Source organism: Sus scrofa, chromosome X (genome assembly GCF_054392235.1).
Source record: "Sus scrofa isolate SSC_HxYL_T2T_F1_AM1 chromosome X, Sscrofa_HxYL_maternal_Yorkshire_Landrace_v2.0, whole genome shotgun sequence".
NCBI lineage: Eukaryota > Metazoa > Chordata > Mammalia > Artiodactyla > Suidae > Sus > Sus scrofa.
In genome coordinates this window covers 4,300,639-4,317,389 of record NC_139401.1, presented here as the reverse complement: position 1 = coordinate 4,317,389, position 16,751 = coordinate 4,300,639, and the positions used below count along the sequence as shown (strand labels likewise).

Here is a 16,751-nt window from a genome sequence, read left to right as displayed (position 1 = left end):
ACCATAAAACGTGACAAGACACACAGAATGGGGTAAGATCTTTGCAAATGAAGTGACCGACAAGGGATTCATCTCCAAAGTACACAAACATATCATACAGTCTTTATACGAAAAGAACAACCAACCCCATCAAAAAAGGGTCAGATGGGAGTTCCCATGGAGGTGCAGTGGAAACGAATCTGACGGGTATCCATGAGGATGCAGGTTCGATCCCTGGCCTGGATCAGTGAGTCGGGAATACAGCGTTGCTGCGAGCTGTGGTGTAGGTCTGACGTGGCTCAGGTCTCAAATGTGGCTTGGATCCCGGGTTGTGCAGCCTGCAGCTGCAGCTCCTATTCGACTCCTAGCCTGGGAACCTCTATATGCCATGGGTGCAGCCCTAAAAAGACAAAAGACAAAAAAAAAAAAAGTCTACAAGCAGTCAATGCTGGAAGGGGTGTGGAGAAAAAGGTACCCTCCTCCCCTATTGGTGGACATGTCAATTGGTGCAGCCACAATGGAGAACAGTATGGAGATTCCTCAGAAAACTAAATATAGAACTACCATAAGATCCAGCAATCCCTCTCCTAGGCATGTATCCAGACAAAACACTTATTCAAAAAGATCCATGCACCCTTATGTTCAAAGCAGCACTAGTCACAATAGCTCAGACATGAAACCAACCTAAATGTCTGTCAACACATGAATGGATGAAGACGATGTAAAAATAAACAATGGAATATTACTCAGCCATAAAAAGGACAAAATAATGCCATGTGGGGTAACATGGATGTAACTAGAGAGTCTCAAACTAAGTGAAGTCAGAAAGAGAAAGACAGGAGTTCCCGTCGTGGCGCAGTGGTTAACGAATCCGACTAGGAACCATGAGGTTGCGGGTTCGATCCCTGGCCTTGCTCAGTGGGTTAAGGATCCGGCATTGCTGTGATCTGTGGTGTAGGTTGCAGACGAGGCTCAGATCCCTCGTTGCTGTGGCTCTGATGTAGGCGGGTGGCTACAGCTCCGATTAGACCCCTAGCCTGGGAATCTCCATATGCCGTAGAAGCAGCCCTAGAAAAGGCAAAAAAAAAAAGACCAAAAAAAAAAAAAAAAGAGAGAAAGAAAGACAAAGACAAAGACACATGCTATCGCTTATATGTAGAATCTAAAATATGGTGCAAAAGATCCTATATACAAACAGAGACAGACTTACATACATGGGGAGTAGATTTATGTATTCCAGGGAGGCAGAAGTGGGGGAGGGAGTGGGATGGATGGGGAGCTTGGGGTTACTAGATGCAAACTAGGACATTGAGAATGGATAAACAATGAGGTCCTGCTGTGCAGCACAGGGAACTGTGTCCAGTCTCTTGGGATAGACCAGGATGTAAGACAGTATGGGAAAAAAAAAGAATGTATATAAATATTCAAATATATATAATATATAAAGAAGAACGTATATATATATATATATGCACATATATATGTGGCTTACTTTGCTGTACAGGAGAAATTGAAGGAATACTGTAAATCAATCGTAATTTTAAGAAAGTAAAAAAAGTCTACAAACAATAAATGCTGCAGACAGAGTAGAGAGAAGAGAACCCTCCTACCTGTTGGTGGGAATGTAAACGGGTGCAGCCACTATAGGAAAAAAGAGTATGGAGGCTCCTTAAAAAAGTAAAAATAGTATTACCATATGTTCTAGTAAAGCCATTCTTGTGCATATATCTGGACAAAATATAATTCCAAAGCTACATGCACCCCAGTGTTCATAGCAGCACTATTCACAACAGCCAAGACATGGAAGCCACCTCAATACCCATTAACAGAGGAATGGATAAAGAAGATGTGATATATATATATATAGTGGAATACTACTCAGCCATAAAAAAGAATAAAATCATGCCATGTGCAACAACATGGCTGGACCAAGAAATTATTATAACAAGTGAAGTAAGTCAGAGAAAGACAAGTATCATATGAGATCGCTAATATGTGCAATCTAATAAAAATGATACCAAAAATTACTATTTCTATTATTCACAAAATAGAGACCGATTTTGTAAACAAACTTATGGTTACCAAGAGGAAAACACTGGGGGAGGGTTACATTAGGAGGTTGGGATTAACATAGATACCCTATTACATATAAAATAGTTAAGTAATAAGGACGGACTACAGAGCAGTAAGCTACGTGGAAAAAGAATCTGAAAAAGAATGGATATGTGTATATGTATAACTGATTCATTTTGCGGTACACCTGACTCCAACATTGTAAGTCACCTAGACTCCAATAAAATTTTTAAAAATAAAAAACAATCTTAAAAAATTAGAGTGAATAAGTGAATGAATTACAGTACATATGTAAAAAAAAAAAAAAGTAAACATATAATTTCTACCTACAACATATAATTTCTACCTACCTTCTCTAAGACGGAGGTAATCATGTACATATACAATGAGAATATGATGTGTAACTTCATAGATATGCTTAAAATACAAAAGTGGTACAGAATCAAGAAAGATTTTCACAGGAACTGATAAAAAGATACAGGAAAAAAATACTTCCCAGAGATGGTGACATAGAGTCAGGGTTTTGACGGATGAATAGGAGTCTTCTCGGCTACCTTGTGGGAGCCCAGGCATGTGCTCCAGGCAGTATAAGCAATTATCCATGAGCAGGTGATCCATCAGATAAATTACAATGCTGAAGATAGTGAGACCCAAGTGTCAAATTTTTGTTTTTGACATGACAACATGATAACAGCATTGCCATATTATTATTCATTATAAAATTATACACACCCAAAGGTGGCAGAAAGTTCAGAGAATGTGATAACGCCAAAGATGCATCCAGTCCATACTTCCCAAGGGTCTTGAGACCCTAACCCAGACCTTTACTTCCGAATTTGAAATGAAATGCTTCACCCGCACGTTTGTTTTCAGTGGTCTACTAAGAATGTGGGTATTATCCGCTACCTTTTGTCACTTTATTGCTATGAATATTTCTGAGCACCCCTCTGATGCAAAATATTAGCTAAGGGGCATGAGGAAATGGGAAAAAAAAAAAAAGCCAATCTTCTGCTTCTCTGGATCCAACGACACTGAGTGGTGGTCAGTCTCTGGAGGTGGGCTACCCACGTTATAATCTCTGTCCAACATGCAGAAGCCTGAGTTCCACCCAAACAGATGCCAGAGAGCCCTCGCCCAGTTAATTCTCACCAACTGCGAAATCTGAGAAGTGCCCGTCTGCTCTGTCATAGAAACCTGCTGCCGTTTAAAGATATATACAAGACAGTTACGGACGGAGGAGATGGGGTTGAGAAACAAAACACAGGATACATGTCTGTGGGGTGCCGTAAGCATGAGGGTAGAACAGGTCTTACAGGCAAAGCATGAGGACCCACGAGTGAAGAAAGCCCCCAAGGGATCACGAATCAATAGCAAAAACTCAGAAACCAACATTCTAGCAATTGTCAAATCCTTTTCTTTTTCATCTCATACATTCTTCTATTGAGCAACGGAGGTGAGGATGACGTGGAGATGAGAGGTTTTATAGGTGGAATACGTTTATGGTAAAAATTAAAAAACAAACAAACAAACAAAAAACCACAAAAGCAACCTGTGTAAGTTCCTGCAGTGGCTCGGCAGGTTACAACCCTGACTAGCATCCATGAGGACATGGGTTCGATCCCTGGCCTCATTGAGTGGGTTAAGGATCTGGCATTGCTGTGAGCTGTGGTGTAGGTCACAGATGCTGTGGGGTAGACCTGCCCCTGCAGCTCCAATTCAGCCCCTGGCCTGGGAACATCATATGCTGCAGGTGTACCCTAAAAAAAAAAACCACAAAAGCAACCTGTGTAAGTTCCTGCAGTGGCTCGGCAGGTTACAACCCTGACTAGCATCCATGAGGACATGGGTTCGATCCCTGGCCTCATTGAGTGGGTTAAGGATCTGGCATTGCTGTGAGCTGTGGTGTAGGTCACAGATGCTGTGGGGTAGACCTGCCCCTGCAGCTCCAATTCAGCCCCTGGCCTGGGAACATCATATGCTGCAGGTGTACCCTAAAAAAAAAAACCACAAAAGCAACCTGTGTAAGTTCCTGCAGTGGCTCGGCAGGTTACAACCCTGACTAGCATCCATGAGGACATGGGTTCGATCCCTGGCCTCATTGAGTGGGTTAAGGATCTGGCATTGCTGTGAGCTGTGGTGTAGGTCACAGATGCTGTGGGGTAGACCTGCCCCTGCAGCTCCAATTCAGCCCCTGGCCTGGGAACATCATATGCTGCAGGTGTACCCTAAAAAAAAAAACACAAAAGACGCACCAAATTTGGTGGTTTGTATTTTTATGCTAGTGTTTCCTTCCCCGAGACCACTAAGAATATTAAGCATGTGTGCACGAGTGTTCAGCCTTTTTTTTTTTTCTTCTTCAGAGGAAGAATATTATAAACCCATTAAAAACCTGTGCATGAACGGTGAGCCAGAAATGCAGCTGAAATTCGTGGCTCTGTGGTGCAATCCCTGGGGTTACTTTTGGAGACAGAAATGAATGGCTTGTGATGTAGCCGCCAGCAAAGGTATAGGAGGCAGACAAGGCAGTGCCTGAAGGAGGAGGCCTGGCAGGAAAGCAACGGCATTTTATCCGAGTCAGGAGAGCTCATGCAGAGTTTTACAGACCATTTTCATGCTGGTGGCTGCTGCTGTTCCCCACAAAGGCTGCCCTGACACGGATGCTGTGGCATCACCTGCAGTCTTGCACAGAACCAGCCTCTGTCTCCACCTCACCTGGAGACACCAGGACGCTGACATCCTGCCACACACACCCAGGGACAACCGCTAGCCAGTCGTGGCTGGGGAATACAGGACTGGACCAGCTCTGTTCTCTCCCCCTTCCCCTGGGAGAGAAGAATTCTCTAGGGTTACATATGTCAGAGCTCCCCTGGGCTCAGGCACGAACGGGTCCTCAGCTTCTCCACCCGTCTTACCCTGCATCCCTTGGTCTTTTAAGGGTTCCTCCTGAGAGCATCTGTTCCATTGCTCCAGAAGAAAAATCAAATCAGACTCTGAGGCTAGAGGACCAAACTTTGGACATCTGCTATGTACATTATTCTTTTCCAAACAATAAATGTGTGCTCTTTGCACAAAATTTAGGGTCCATGATGTCTTTTTTTCTTCTTTTCAGGACATTCCCGGGCTAGAAGTTGAATTGGAGCTGCAGCTGCAGGCCTACACCACAGCCACAGCAACGCCAGATCTGAGCTGCCTCTGTGACCTATGCCACAGCTTGTGGCAACCCCGGATCCTTAACCCCCTGAGCAAGGCCAAGGGTTGAATCCACACCCTCAGAGAGCCAGTGTCAGGTTTTCAACCCACTGAGCCACACGGGGAATTCCAGGGTCCATGATGCTTTAAACTTTAATTATGTATAATTTTTTTTTTAAATCCTGAACAGTTTAGACAAAGGCATTTTCTCACACATCCACAGAACCTGAGTAGGAGGGATTCGTGTCATTTGCTCATATATTGAAACCAAGTCCTAGAACATTTTTAGCATTCCTGAGTTCAGCACAGAACCCTACTTCCCTCCCCTAATTCAGGTGCATTTAACGTCAGGGCTGACTGTCTATAACCACAGCAGGTTACCCAGTTCAAGCTCAAAGTACTCGCCATAGGACAGGTGAATAGAATAAATCAAGGATCAAGGAGTCAGGGCAAAGAAGAGTGACATTATTCAGAAAGCCAGCAGCCTGAGGCGGTGGTGAACCAGCATCCCAAAGGCCCGTCTTGACTAAGCTGGGATTCAGACAGCTTTGATAACCAGAAGGGGAGGGAGTGTGGTGAGCGGCTGCAGACTTCCCGGTGCAGGAATCCCTCTGTTTTTGCAGCTGTGCACCCAGATCAGGTCAGCACGTTCCAGGAAACCTCCAACAAGACCAAGGTTAAGTCTCTGTTCTGCACCTTTTTATCTTCCTGTGAATGAAAAGTCTTATAGCTTTATAGGTCAAGGCTGGGAGGCAGAGCCTTCAGAACAGACTCTCCTGTGGGTTTCACATGATAGACAGCGGTTCTTTTGACAAAAGGTGCAGAGTCGGCGTGAGTCAGCACAGGCAACAGAGCACAGCATTAGTGGTCAAGGATTAGACTCAGTACGGTGTCAGGTTTGTGCTCTGTGACACAGGGAGCTACCTAGTAGAGGGATCATGAAATCACTGGAACAGAACTTCAAGGACCTGCCACAGAGCCAGAAAGCATACTCAGGGATGGAATTCTACCAACTTAAGCACTCACATTTGCTCTCTTGGGTTCAAGACTCCTCTCCAGTAAGAAGAGTGTCTGAGAAGGAATGCATTGGAGTAAAGATGCTTCTGAAAAAAAAATTATCATAGTTGATTTATAATGTGTTGTCTATTTCTGCTGTACAGCAAAGTGGCCCAGTCACATATATATATTCTTTTTCTCCTATTGTCTTCCATCATGTTCCATCTCAAGAGACTGGATAGAGTCCCTCTTGCTGGACAGCAGGACCTCACTGCTTCTCCATTTGCAATGTCATAGTTTGCACCTGCGAACCCCAAATCCCCATCTAGCCTATTCTCTCCCCTTCCCACAAGTCTGGACTCCATGTCTGTGAGTCTGTTTCTGTCTGTAGATAGGTTCATCCATGCTATATTTTAGAGTTTACAAGTAAGTGATGTATTTGTCTTTCTCTTTCTGACGTACTTCATTTAGTATGAGAATCTCTAGTTGCATCCATGTTGCTGCAAATGGCATTATTTTGTCCTTTTTATGGCTGAGTAGTATTCCACTGTGTCTATGGACCACATCTTCTTAATCTATTCACCTGTCAATGGACATTTAGGTTGTTTCCATGTCTTGGCGATTGTGAATAGTGCTGCAGTGAACATAAGGTGCATGTATCTTTTTGAATCATGGTTTTCTTCAGAGAGATGCCCAGGAGTGGGATTGCTGGGTCATATGATAATTCTACATTGAGTGTTTTGAGAAATTTCCATACTGTTTTCCACAGCGGCTGTGCCAATTCCCAGGGTTTTGTTTAATTTTAGGAGAGTGTAGTGAAACAGAGAGGCAGCATCAATGAAAGACATCTCCCTCTTTATCTCAGCTCGTATTTCCTGACCTGATGTCTACTCTGTCTGATGTTACCACAGTTGCTCCACTTTCCTACAACTAAGACTCACCTCCTTTTTCCTTTTCTATGGTTTTTCTTCTAACTCCTTCTGGCGTCATATTTAAGTCACACTTGTAGAAAGAACGTGTTGTTTCTCTTCGCTTCACAGGTCCTGTTGGACAATCTGTCTTAATTGGAATATTAGACCGTTTATAGCAATGCCAATATTAGTTTAATTTGACCATCTTCCAAAATGTGTTCTCTTCGTCCTATATTTCCTCTTCCCCCTCCCCTCTGCCTAACTTTTTGGCGAAGAATTGAGTATTTTAGTTTGCCTCTTGTCTCCCTGAAAGCTTACAAGTCATGCTTTTAAAAAATTAATTTCAGTGATTTTACTGTCATGACCTCATCACCCCCCAGAGTCCATCAACTCTATTTGTCCTTTTTTTTTTTTTTTTTAAGGGCTGCACCTGCAGCATATGGAAGTTCCCAGGCTAGGCGTTCAATCGGAGCTGTAGCTGCTGGCCTGCACCACAGCCACAGCAGTGCCAGATCCGAGCCACGTCTGTCCTACACCACAGCTCACAGCAATGCCATATCCTTAACCCACTGAGCAAGACCAAGGATCAAACCTGCATTTCATGGATACTAGTCAGATTCATTTCTGCTGAGCCACAATGGGAACTCCCCACCAACGCTAAACACCACTCCCTCAGAAGTTAAGATTTGAATATATGAATTTTGCAGGGGATTGAAACATCCCATTGATAATGCAGATACATACAGAGGCATACACATCATCTAAATAAGACTCCAAAAATAAACCCACACACATGAATTTTAAGTTACCCAGGTTATCCAATGGAGACGAAAATAAAAGATTTTTCGTTAAATCTGATGTAAATGGCCCAAGCATCCAGATGGACACATAAATCTTGACTCTCCACTCCCACAGCACATTCCAAAGGCCATGTGAAATTCATCACTGGCCTCAACATAAAAACTCACACTATGAAACTTCTAGAAGAGGTGAGAGAAAACCTTTTTAACCTTAGGGACGGCAATGATTTCTTAGGATGCAGACAACATTCAAAGAGCTGAAATATTAGAATGCCTCAGACCTGCAGAGCTTCTCATTTTCTGTAGCTACCATGAAGGTAACACAAAGAGGTTTCAGGCTCAGAACTACTTCAACGGGGAAATCTCACAAAAACTAAATATATAGCTGCCTCTTACAACACAAGAAGTCCCCAAAGACATTTTTTAAATGGGCAAAACTCCTTGCACAGACACTTTGCCCAAGAGGTCACGTGAAGGACCGCTCTGCATGTGAAAAGATGTTCCATCTCAGGAGAGACCGAGAAGCAGCAGCTTAGAGCCATCAAGAACCACAAGGAGCCACCTGACAGGCTAACAGCAAGAAGCAGATCCAAAAAGAGCAAATGCTGCTGAGGATATGGAGCAAACAGGACTCTGCTATTTTGCTTGTGGGGGTGTAAAATGGCACAGCTGCTTGGGGAAATAGCTCATCAAATTTCTTATAAAATCACTGGTTCCTTCCTGTAGTATATAACTGAATTCCACAACTCGGAGAGAAAAATTCCTAAGAGAAACAAAACATGTGTCCACTAAGACTTACACGGAAGGATACACAGCAACTTTATTTCAAAGAGCTGCAAACTGGGAATCAAGCAAACAATTCACTGTCAGGTGCAAGGATAAACAATTTCTAGTCAACCCCTATGAGCAGCTACTACCAAACAACGACGACAAAAAAAAGGTACAACCAGAACGTGCTGTAGAGCGCAGGGAATTGAGCCAATATTCTGTAATGACCTATGCGGGCAAAGAATCTGATAAAAGTGGGTAGGTGTGTGTAGATAACTCAATCGCTTTATTGCATAGCAGACATTACCACAACGTTACACCTATAATTCAATAAAACTTTTAAAAAGGCACATAGAGGGTGTGGAGAAAAGGGAACCCTCCTTTACTGTTGGTGGGAATGTCAATTGGTGCAGTCACTATGGAGAACAGTATGGAGGTTCCTCAGAAAACTAAATATAGGGGAGTTCCCGTCGTGGCGCAGTGGTTAACGAATCCGACTAGGAACCATGAGGTTGTGGGTTCGGTCCCTGCCTTGGCTCAGTGGGTTAACAATCTGGCGTTGCCGTGAGCTGTGGTGTAAGTTGCAGACGCGGCTCGGATCCTGTGTTGCTGTGGCTCTGGCGTAGGCCAGTGGCTACAGCTCCAATTCGACCCCTAGCCTGGGAACCTCCATATGCCGCGGGAACAGCCCAAAGAAATAGCAAAAAGACAAAAAAAAAAAAAAAAAAAAAAAAAAAAAGAAAGAAAACTAAATATAGAACTACCATAGGATCCAGCAATCCCACACCTGGGCATCTATCTGAAGAAAATCATAATTCAAAAAGATTCATGCACCCCACTACTCACAGTGGCATGGAAGCAACCTAAATGTCTATCTACAGAGGCGTGGATAAAGAAGATGTGGTACATATATACAATGGAATATTACTCATCCATGAAAAGGAAAGAAGGAAAGGCATTTAGAGAAACATGGGTGGACCTAGAAATCATCATGCTAAGTGAAGTTAATCAGACAGCCAGACACCAACATCAAATGCTATCACCTACATGTGGAATCTAAAAAAAGGACACAGTGAACTTCTTTGCAGAATAGATACTGACTCACAGACTTTGAAAAACTTATGCTTTCGAAACGAGACAGGCAGAGGGTGGGGGGGATGCTTTGGAGGTTTGGGATGGGAATGCTATAAAATTGTGTTGTGATGATCATTGTGCAACTCTACATGTAATAAAATTCATTTAAAAAAAGAACTACCATATGATCCAGCAATCACACCCCTGGGCATATACCCAGAGAAAACCATAATCAAAAAGATACATGCCCCCCCCCAATTCATAGTGGCACTATTTGCAATAGCCAAGACACACAAGCAATCCAAATGTCCAGTGACAGAGGAATGGATAAAGAAGATGTGGTGCATGTACAGAATGGAATATTACTCAGCCATAAAAAAGAACAAAATCACGCCATTTGCAGCAACATGGATGGACCTGGAGATGATCAAACTACATGAAGTGAGACAGACACCAATAGCATATGCCATCACCAATATGCGGAATCCAGTTTTTAAAATGATACAGAGTAACTTATTCACAAAAGAGAAACAGACTCAAAGATTTTGAAACCAAACTTACAGTTACCAAAGGGGAAACATTAGGGGGAGGGATAAATTGGCAGGTTGGGACTGACATATACACATTATATATATATGCATACATACATATATTATAGGGAGTTCCCATTGTGGCTCAGTGGTAATGAATCCAAATAGTATCCGTGAGGATGCAGGTTCAATCCCTGGCCTCGCTCAGTGGGTCAGGAATCTGGTGCTGCCGTGAGCTGTGGTGTAGGTCACAGCCATGGCTCAACTTCTGCCTTGCTGTGGCTGTGGTATAGACCTGCAGCTGCAGCTCTGATTCGACCCCTAGCCTGGGTACTTCCCTATGCCGCGGGGGGTAGGGGGCAGCCCTAAAAGGACAATATTTGCATGTATGCATATAACAAGGACCTTCTGTCTAGCCCAGGGGAAAGCTAGCCAATACTCCATCATAACTTAGATGGAAAAAGAATGGATATATGTATATTATCACAGATTCACTTTGCCGTATACCTCAAACTGATGCAACTTTTAAGTCAACTTTACTCCAATTAAAAAAAAATTTTTTTTAAAGGCACACAGGCTCACACAGTATCTTGGAATACATCGTGTAAAGAGTCAGGCTTCTCACTTTTGCTGTTTGATGGATGAGAGCATTCGAGCCTCATTACGTCTGGGGTACATTTGCCCTACAGCTAGTTGGCCTCGTGAGAATACCATTATTTATGCTCTCGGTGCCAGCAGGTAGTTTGAAGCACCCAATACCCCAGCCCATGCCCCCGAACAACAATTAAAAAGAAAAAACAACTAAGACATCAGCCCCTCGTTTGCTCTCAAGTGTGAATAATTAGCCCTTTCCTATCCCTGGTACATGTGGGTCCAGTAGTCTATACTCCTACCCAATCATTTCTTGGCGGGAGGGATGTTAATTACACCATCTGCATGGCACCTACAAAACACATCTCAAAACTTTAATAGGAGTTCTCCTTGTGGCACAGCGGAAACAAATCTGACCAGTATTTGTGAAGATGCAGGTTCCATCCCTGACCCTCGCTCAGTGGGTCAGGGATCTGGCATTGCTGTGAGGCGTGTTGTAGAGACACGGCTCGGATCTGCTGTGGCTGTGCCAGTGCCATAGGCTATCAGATGTAGCTCTGATTTGACCCCTAGCCTGGGAACAGCAGGGTGTAGCCCTAAAAAGCAAAAAATAATAATAATAATAATATGAAAAATCCAGAAAAAAGCCCTTGGGATACCAGTATATAATTCCATTCCAATAAAAACCTAGAAAGGACTAACTGCAATCAAAACTAGATTTCAGCGTTCCTGCTGCAGCTCAGCAGGTTAAGAACCCAACACTGTCCCTGTGAGGTCACAGGTTCAATGCATGATCTCACTCAGTGGATTAAGGAGCTGGCATTGCCACACATGCAGTAGTTAGGGTTCAGTGTTCTCATCACACAGCCACCCAAGAACTATTTCCTCTTCAAAACAAGAAAGAAAGAAAGAAAGAAAGAAAGAAAGAAAGAAAGAAAGAAAGAAAGAAAGAAAGAAAGAAAGAAAGAAGGGGGAGAGAGAGAGAGAGAGAGAAAGAAAGGAAGAAAGAAAGGAAGGAAGGAAGAAAGAAAGAAAGGAAGGAAGAAAGAAAGGAAGGAAGCAAAGAAGAAAGAAAGAAGGAAAGAAGAAAGAAAGAAGGAAAGAAAGAAGAAAGAAGGAAGGAAGGAAGGAAGAAAGAAAAGAGAAAGAAAGAGAGAGAGAAAGAGAAAGAAAGAGAAAAGAGAAAGAGAGAAAGAGAAAGAAAGAGAGAAAGAGAGAGAGAGAGAAAGAAAGAGAGAAAGAAAAAGAGAGAAAGAAAGAAAGAGAGAGAAAGAAAGAGAGAAAGAGAGAGAGAAAGAGAGAAAGAGAGAGAGAGAAAGAGAGAGAGAGAGGAAAAGAGAGAGAGAGAGAAAGAAAAAGAAAGAGAGAAAGAGAGAAAGGACGAACCAACTTCTGGCCTGTCCTGGATGCTAAAGTCTCACCCCATTTCTCCTCTCCAAGACGCCAGCCCTTCACTCTTGTCCTCATGAAGACATCACCCTTCAGAGAAAGGCAGCAGCATCTCCACGTGGGAGACAAGGCACAGGCACCGTACCGCCACCCTGGGTCATCACCCCATAATCCGACATCCCATCAGCTCCTGTCTGGTTATTTTATGCCCCACAGGTGCCCAGCTCTGCCACAGTAGCTCCCACTGATTGCCACAGCAACGGCTCCCCAACTCAAGAAAGACTACGTTGCTCTGGTGATCGGCCACACCCTGGGGGGGAGACCATGCACGGTGACAGCACTCAGGTGTGCAAACGTGCACATCTTCCAGGCTCGGGTTTTACGGCCCCTGAAACCATGTGCAAGCCCCCAAGTCCTTGTGTTTTGAAGGGAAAGGCTTCCCCTCCGTCTCAGAATGCTGACCCGAGAGATAAGGACCAGGACATTGGGTTGCATGACGGCCACAGTTTCCTGGGTCCCCAGCTGCCCGTAACAAAGCATTCCAACGGCGGACGTTTTGCAAATTGATTCCAGTGAAGGTACGTGATCAGAGAGGGGGAGAGGACTCACGTGGATGCAGGTTAAAGAGAGGGGGTCCAACTTGCTCTGCAGCAGTCTTCACACCCCACCCGGGGACCTGAGTGGAGACGCCATTGGATCTTCTCATGGTCTTGGGCAAGACAGCTTATTGGCACGGGGAACAGATTCTATGGTGGCCTTGTGAGTGACAGGTTCCCAGAAGGATGGAGACACACCCCCTTCCCAATGCCCACATGTGGCTGCTCACCTTGGAGAGATGCTGTGGACACCCTCTCTCAGAATGGGCAGCAAGAAACAATGAGCTGCGCAAAACAACTGCCTGCATAGACTAACCTCCTACAAGGATGAACTTCCCTCTGTCATGGGACTACACCCGCCTCCCTGGACCTTCCCCGCCTTCGTCATTCCTGCCACAACTTCCCGCCATGAACTCCATCGAGCCACAGATTCTCGCCTCAGACCCTTTATAAGCCCAGCACCTCCGCACAGTCAGAGCTGGCGCCGTCTTGAGTTCCGCCCGTGCCCCTCGGATGCCTTCATAAACCTCTTTGGCTTTACGAACGTGGCCTTGTGTGTTCCTCCCTCTGCAAACCTAGCAGTGAGCGTGGGTGACCTGCCCTCTCCTGCAGGGAGTGCGCAGCCCAGGCTGGCCAAGGTGGGGAAGGGGCATTACAAGGAGACGCAGCCTCAGGCTTTGGGGGTTCATCTCCTTCAAGGGGAGTTGAAGCCCGAAACAGCGGCAGCCAAAAAATAAAACTAGTTCCAACGGCAATGTTCAGACCAGCCCTGGTCCACAGACGTACTCGAACCAGCCCGGCCCTGGTCCACAGACGTACTCGAACCACCGCTTCTCAAATGATCTCTTTCTTGCCTAACGGCTTTCTTTTACTCATAGTCACTCTCTCGTTAGAGTCCTACTGCACCTGGTGGCTTCTTTTGTAATTGCAACCCCCCTTCCCTGTCAGCAAACTTCATTCCAGAGAGAAGACCAAAGAGCCATCACCCCAGAGACAGCCAGAAGCCATCGCTGGACCCATGGATGCTGGATTTGACGACTCTGAACTGATCTATGGAGGGAGAAGAATACAGACCCCTTCAGCAACAACCCTGTCTTCTGAGCTCAACCTCGGAGAGCCCTGGCTGTCCCCTCTCAAGGGAGGACACCATTTGGAGGGGCTCCCCTGCCGGGGCCTCCTCTGCCTGGCAGAGCCATACGCTGTTCTTTCTGCTTCACCCCAGCTCTGTCTCCGAGGCTTCACGGGAGCCATGGGACAGAGGCTGGTTTTCGGCTACACCTCTGTCCATTTCCCAGAAATCTGGTGCTAACCCAACACCTCCGTGTCTTCTCTCCAGCTCTATTTTAGAAACAGGAAGATGACAGCACTCTGACATTGAAGGATGCTCCTAGAACATAATGAGAATGATTAAAAAAAAAATTAGGATGAGGATTTCGGTGTTTAAGACCTGACACGTTCAGCCAATTAACCAACGGAGGCCGAGGAGATAATGAGGGGAGCATGAATTCAGTGGCTGCTATTCAAGAAAGACGGGAGCCTTCTGACACCTGAAGGTGGCTACCGCTCCTATAATTTATTCGCTCCAATTAACTGTTCCCCAGCCGTCCTCTGCATGGCCGATGACACCTTGCACTCAGTCTCGGAGATGGAAGGAAAGAGGGACGTCTGCAAGAGATTCGTGCATCACCTACGCCGCCACCAGCATCCTGGCCAAACACGAGGACCTTTCCTCCTCTGCTGTTAGCGTCTGACTTGAAGCATACCCTTAGGGAAGAGTGTTCTGCTCATTACCCACGGGGAGCAGCATAGGGGTTCTGTGCACGTGCTTTTCGTAGAGCTGCTACCCCATGATCCGCCAGGCATCATGCTTTCGGGTTAGATGGTTCTCCCGCAAGGAAAGGAGCAATGCCCGAACTGCTCACTTGTGTTGCTGAAACGTGGCTTCTGGCCGCCGGTGCCAAACAGAAGCATGGAGGCAGAGTTCCAGGTGAAGGAGAAAAAGAGAGTTTTCATTGCTTTGCCAGGCAAAGGGAGACACAGCAGGCTCATGCCTTAGAGGCTGTGCCCTGCAAGGGGAGAGAGCGGAAGTGGGTTTATAGTTCAGAAGTAGAAAACAGGGCCAAAGAGAAGGATCAGGGTAGAGGCAAGCTTGCATTCTTCTTCAAAGCTGGTGCTTAGTGGCCCCCAGACTGGTTCTGGGGGTCCTCCTCTCTGGTTTTCATGTTTTAGTTCCACAGAAGAAAGCAGATATTGTTCTGTGTATTCCTTGAAGAGGAGCCAGGACTCTGCCCAAGGCTGTCCTGTAGTTTCTTGACAGCTCCTCCCTGGTCTCTGCATCCCCTTCCTTCCCTGATCAGCACCTGCTGGAACCTGACCTTGGCTGCTCAGAGGAAGGGCACAGAAGCCAAAGTTTATTCCCTAAAAGCAAGACATGGGGGACACAGAAAGGCTTGTGCTCAAGAGCCCCCGAGGGCCCTGCCTGGTTTCCTTATGAGAACAGTGAAGAGACCAGCAAGCAGAAACCAGAGCTTGTGTCAGGATATGAGCTGTGCAGACATCACTCCGCCCAGAATCCCCACGTCATGACAACAGATGATTGAGATGAGGAGCCTGGGTTCCACTGGGGCAGGATGGAAACCATCAGACCTGCAGACCAGCCAAGGACCTTAAAGAAAATCTGGTGATGCTGACAACCTTTCATGCCACGTGCGTGTGCCCTGCAGCGCCAGCTGGTGCATGCAGCCAATTCCGGGATGTGCCTGACACACAAAGAGAATGTGTGAAGGGAACCAGAAAACGGTCCTTAGAAAGAAACGGACTTAATGAAAACAAGCATTGAAGGGATTGCTCTCTGAACTGTGTGATGTCTGAGCCTTTTTGGTCCATGAGTCTTGCCCATCAGTGACTCTAGGCTGGTGCAGAGCACAGAAAAGGGTACCTCCACCGAAAATTCCGAAGCATCCACCTTCCCTAACAGTCTGTATTTCTAGGGAGGTATGACACTGCTCCTGTCGGTCAAGTGTAGCTCAGAAGAGAGAGGGATTTCCCAACAGTTCTGCCGGGGGCCATGCTATCATGCGGGCAGATTGAGACGTCTGAAAAAGACTCAGTGGAATTGGGTCTCATTCAAGGATATACACAGTACTAAGGTGTCCAGCTTAACAGTGGCTTCTAAAAGCAGTGGCATCTATGGGGCAGGGATGGATTGGGAGTTTGAATCTGAGTAGGACCCTGTGGAGCTCTTGAGCACAAGCCTTTATGTGTCCCCCCATGCCTTGCTTTTAGGGAATAAGCTTCAGCCTCCAGGCCCTTCCCTGAGCCCCAAAGGGAAGTTGCACACAGGTGCTGATCAGGGAAGGGAGGGGGTGCAGAGACCAGGGAGGGGCTGGCAGGAGACCACCATGCCACCTGGGGGAATGCACACAATTATATCTTCAAGCTCTTCCGCAGAACTGAACCTCCCAAATAGATGAAAACCACCAGAACCAGACCTGGGGCCACGAAACACCAGTTTTGAAGAAGGCAACCTTGCCTCTACCCAGATCCTTATATGCAGCCCTATTTTCTCTTCCCCAAATATAAAACCACCTCCCAATCTCTCCCAAAGAAGGGTACAGTCTTGAGGGCATTAGACTTCTGGGGCCACCTTTGCCCGGCACAGTAACAAAGCTGTTTCTCCTCCTTCACCCAAAATACTATCTCCATGTTTTTATTCAGCACCAGTGGACAGAGGCTGAATTCTGGCAACAAGTTTGAGATAAACAGATGAAACTAGTATACACAGGAGGGATAAACAACAGGTCCTACTGTCCAGAACAGGAAACTATATTCGATATCCTGGAATAAATCATCATG

The 16,751-nt window shown here is 45.6% G+C and overlaps 1 long non-coding RNA gene across 2 annotated transcripts in view; it reads right to left on the bottom strand.

Annotated features, from left to right (window-relative positions):
• LOC110257764 (uncharacterized) overlaps positions 1 to 16,751 on the bottom strand; it is a 234,068-nt gene that overhangs the window by 159,920 nt on the left and 57,397 nt on the right. The window contains exon 4 of one of the 2 annotated variants that reach the window (XR_014834956.1): positions 14,324 to 14,962. The exons of the other annotated variant lie outside the window; for it this stretch is intronic. This is a non-coding gene — a long non-coding RNA (uncharacterized LOC110257764). Of the gene's footprint in view, positions 1 to 14,323; positions 14,963 to 16,751 lie in introns of those variants that run through there. 2 annotated transcript variants of the gene reach the window in all.